The sequence below is a fragment of the Sinocyclocheilus anshuiensis genome, unplaced genomic scaffold, assembly GCF_001515605.1.
Source record: "Sinocyclocheilus anshuiensis isolate Anshui unplaced genomic scaffold, SAMN03320099.WGS_v1.1 scaffold91, whole genome shotgun sequence".
Taxonomy (NCBI): domain Eukaryota; kingdom Metazoa; phylum Chordata; class Actinopteri; order Cypriniformes; family Cyprinidae; genus Sinocyclocheilus; species Sinocyclocheilus anshuiensis.
Window position 1 is genome coordinate 1,434,401 of NW_015552636.1, and position 4,806 is coordinate 1,439,206.

The 4,806-nt window shown below is 35.5% G+C and overlaps 1 long non-coding RNA gene across 1 annotated transcript; it reads right to left on the bottom strand.

The window, feature by feature from the left end:
* Positions 1-988: 988 nt before the first annotated feature.
* LOC107666676 (uncharacterized) lies at positions 989-1,882 on the bottom strand. The gene is made up of 2 exons (XR_001631703.1): positions 1,802-1,882; positions 989-1,727 (listed from the first exon to the last, which is right to left on the bottom strand). It is a non-coding gene; the product is annotated as an uncharacterized LOC107666676 (long non-coding RNA).
* Between the last annotated feature and the right edge of the window lie 2,924 nt (positions 1,883-4,806).

Below are 4,806 nucleotides of genomic sequence, written 5' to 3' on the forward strand. Positions count from 1 at the left end.
GAGATTTGAAAAGGGAGGAAAAAAAAGTTCGGCAAAAGGCGGGATCGAACCCAGGTCGATTGCATCATAAAGCCAAGGGCACGCAATTATCTATCTGCACCACTGGAGCTGATGTTTTACAGTCACTTTTAACTAAATGTAAACATATACTCCGTAGTTTTAATTCCATAGTTAGGGCAATTCATACAATACATTTAAACTGAGCTACTTTAATACCATCTCCGAACTTTCTACCACGACTCTGCTGTTCTTCGGCTGGTTCTTCCTGTATACGTTGATTGACAGATGTCTCGTCCAGTCAGCGGTGAGTAATCCCAAACCAATGGCGCTGTCTCAAACTATACCTACCTCTTCCGGTTTGTCTGATTTGTCGTTGTGTTTTCTGACTTGTTATAATGTTTTCTGAATTGTTGTTGTGCTTTCTGAATTGTTATTTTGTTTTTTAGACTTGCATTTGCGTTTGTAATTTGTTATTTTGTTTTCAGAATTGTGATTTGCTCTGCACTTCTCGGCCACCGTATTAATAGTACCTTATATCGTAATTAGTTTGTATTTAAGTCATGAACGCATAAACACGGCCTGAGCTTCTCTTGTCAGTAGCCTTTGAAAACGTTTTAGGTGCAAAGTACTCCAGCAATGGAAAATGGACTGACATTGTTGACATATGTGTTTATGACTTACCATTAAACTCCAATGAAATGCCACTGAATGGCAATGTTTTCCAAAACCTTATCTGCTTACTGTCCCATGCTAGTTTAGAATTACTGCATTAACCTCTAAAATCCTAAATAAAGATAAATATTTTAGTCTAAACACATTTTATTTACATAGCACATGCTTGTACAGTCATTTAAAGCCCTATGACAAACATATTTATGCATGCGGATGTGTTCAAAATCCTGTCACGTATATACATAATCTTATAAGATAATTAACAGACAATTTTTCAAATGTAAAAGGAAAAACATTATGATTGGAGCTTGTTTTAAAACACTGGTTCCTGTGTTTTAAAACGGGATTCTGTAGGCTACTCCTCTTTTCCTCCTTCACACAATAGATCAGGCAAATCCATAAACACAACAGACAACAAAATATTGCACACATCTGCGTTTTAGCTTCTTCGGATGAACATCTTTAAAAACAATAAGGCATATAAAGCTGCCAAAATGTGGTATGACCCTAAATTTACGCCAGAATTAAAAAGGCATAGGCTAACTAGTTTAGGATTTATACTGATATTTAGTTCTGCAAGAACATATTAAGTATTCACCCTATTTTTCAAACATCTCAGACTGCAGTGTTTCGTTAGTAAATGTCTTGTATACTTAAAAATAATTATTAAAAAAAGGGGGGAAAAACTATTCTGCTTGCACTTGTACTGTGTGTCTGAACTAGCTTGCACCTGATCAACTTTGCAGATCCTTATGATTCAGTTGCTTATGATGTAGGCCTACTTTGTGTAGTCTGCTTTGAATAAATGTGAGTATAAATGTACATGATGAAAATAGCGACTAAAACCCCTACAAAGATGCCAACGACTACTCCGATAAAAGACCCCCTAACTCCACTTTCAGCTCCAGCGACTGATCCCAGAAGTGCTCCGAATGCACCCATCAGTATCAGTACAAACTGTTTGAAGTCCATGGTGATTTTTGATGCGTCTTCTGAATGTTTGGCAGCCTCTACAGATTCTTTCTTCTCCTCTGAATCTCCTTTGTGTTTATTCACTGTAAAAGAAATTAACACTAATAGATCAGTGTGTAACTGAGATCAGCTGTAGGTTTAGTGAAATAATACTCACAGTTTGGAGGATCCTTTTGCAAACTTCCCCGTCTCTGCCTGATCTCAGTTGCACCAAACCCTTCTTGTGTCTTCTGCTGAATCAATATATATATCAAAATACATCAAAATAATGCTTAAAATTATATGAACTATCAACCAACCTTGCAATGCTAGCTGTTTTTTATTCTTCACTTCCGTATATACTATTCCATAAATACTTTCAGTTTTGTGTTTATCCAGGTAAATCAAGTACAGGCTCGCCTGTTGAAATGTCATGGCAGCTCAAAAAGAAACCAATCTACTTATAATTCACTTAGGTATAGATACAGAAACAAGTACATGCATACAGTACTGCCATAGAAAATATTTTAATACATTTTAAGACTTCAGAATTTGGGTGTTAAGTGTGTATAGTTACATTACATGAAATACATGAAGTAGACTGTCATACTATCGTGTGACGTTATATGTTTCGTGTGTCTTATGGCACATCATTGACCACATGTCACGTCCTTAGTGTATATATGCCCTAACGTGGTCTGTCCTGTTTTCTGTTACTTTAATCAAAAATATTCCATTGTTGGAAACTACACACAGATAAATTGACTCACCCTGAGGAGATTTAGTAGCCTTGATCACAGTATGTGCAGCTGCTTCATAACATGTGCTTCATGGAATCTGATAACAAGAAAACACACAGTTGGTTCTGCTGTGCTACAGGTTTCACTTAATACTAACAACCAGTTTATACTGCTGGTTTAAAACCATTAAGCAATCCTGATCACAGAAGACATAACACTAATTTTGTAGCACTTATGCATGTTCATTTGAGGTATGAATATGGAAAAATGTGGGGAAGGTGAATGTCACACAATAACAAAAGTACAGTTTAGCTAATTCGTTTTTTTCTGGGTTCACCCAAAATACATTGCCGTTATTACATGTAAATTTACAATGTTAAGGACATTTTTTGGACTCTGAATCCTGTCACGCATCGGCCTACATTTCCAATGTATTACTTGATTCTGAAATAAATCATTATGTAAAAATAACAGCATTTAATATATCAACAGTTGGTTTCAAGATATCAGAGGAACACAACCACTTAAAGATGTTTCGAAGTCTTTTTAGTAGTCTTTTTGTTGTTGTTGTTGTTTAAGCTCCGAGTGAGCCTATGCTGAAAAACTTATGCAACAGCTTTTTTGTACATGCAAGCACAGAAAACATTTCAAACATAAAGCAAAATATGATATTGTATCAACCTACCTCACATTCACTAGGTTGTTTTTCTGTACTTCTACTTCCCTATAAAAGTGTACTTTGATTTAGGGTGTGGCTGAACTTGTTTAACAGTAGTTGGTCATAAGACGGTGGTGTGATATCTTGCAGGAGGTGTGTGCACTGTCAGAAGTGTTTACTGTAGCCGTTCTGTCTGCAAACATTGCCATTAGTAGGGGCCAAAATACTTCACCTAATTACTTTACCCAAATATAAATCTAGCTATACAATTACAAATACATTCAGACTGAAAAAATGCCATACATAAAGATAAGAATTTCTTTGTGTGTCTGGTTACTTGACATGAAATACTTAGACATACCCTTCTCAAAACTATTAACAATGAACTGGTGAAGGCAAAAATGTGATCGAAATTAAAAAATTCTGTCATTTGCAGAAAATGGGAGAGTGGGGACGGTTGCAACATTTTTGCATTTTCTCAGAGACTGATTGTTTCAGAAAGCTAAAATTTTAGTACAATAAAGCCACATCTGTCAGCTATGCACTCACATTGCTGTAACATGAACATTTAATGATATTTGTCAAATTTATACTTGAATAGACAAAGTCAGATGTTGCAACTGACCCCACAACAGGGGACGGTTACATCAGTCCACAGGGTAGTTGCAATATTAATTAAGATGGAATTAAAATCATTCTTAAATATCATTTAGCAAGTTCTTTATTTTCTTTGTGCAGACAGGGTCTTCAATAAGCTAATTTGCATTTAGTCATTTAGCAGACGCTTTTATCCAAAGCGACTTACAAATGAAGACAATAAAAGCAGTCAAAACTAACAAAAGAGCAACAATAAGTTCAAATCACAAGTCTCGGTTAGCCTATAACGCAGTGCTTTTACATTAGTGTTGTGGTAAGTGACAACATTTTGGGACGGCTACAACTGTTCCTATTGAACAGCCATGATAAATACTAGCTTGACACAATATCTTTGACACATGCTAGCTATGCCTAGAAGCTAAAACAACACAGATTAAAAGATTTCAAATGCTTCAACTTTTACATTAGTGTTGTGGTAAGTGACAACATTTTGGGACGGCTGCAACTGTTCCTATTGAACAGCCATGATAAATATTAGCTTGACACAATATCTTTGACACATGCTAGCTATGCCTAGAAGCTAAAACAACACAGATTAAAAGATTTCAAATGCTTCATGTAAGCAGCTTAGACAGTATGACAAAAAATCTGATCATTAAAAAAATACTTTTTTACCATGAAAATTATTTTTTGTAGGAAAGGTCACATGCGGCTGATTTAAGATAAACTGATTTAAATTGATTGAAATAAGCCATGTTGCAATTGCCCCTCATTGCAACCATCCCCACTCTCCTCTACGTGAAACACAACTTGCTCTTAAACGTACCCTATGAGGCAGGTTAACATCTGTTGGAATGGATTCAGTGTAGGACTAATGGAAATGATTTTATTTTTTGTACACTACTTGAGGACTATGAGTATGTTTACACGAAAAAATATTGTTTATATTTGTTTATATTAATGCTGTCAGACGATTAATTGCATCCAAAATCGCGATTTAATCACGATTAATCTTTTGACAGCACTAGTTTATATTTAACTTGTGCATTAAATATACACATTAAATATACGTTCAATTGCTTGGTAACGCAAATTGCTAATCAGCCAATCACATGGCAGCAACTCAATGCATTTAGCGTGACTTGCTGAAGTTCAAACCGAGCATCAGAATGGGGAAGAAAGGGGATT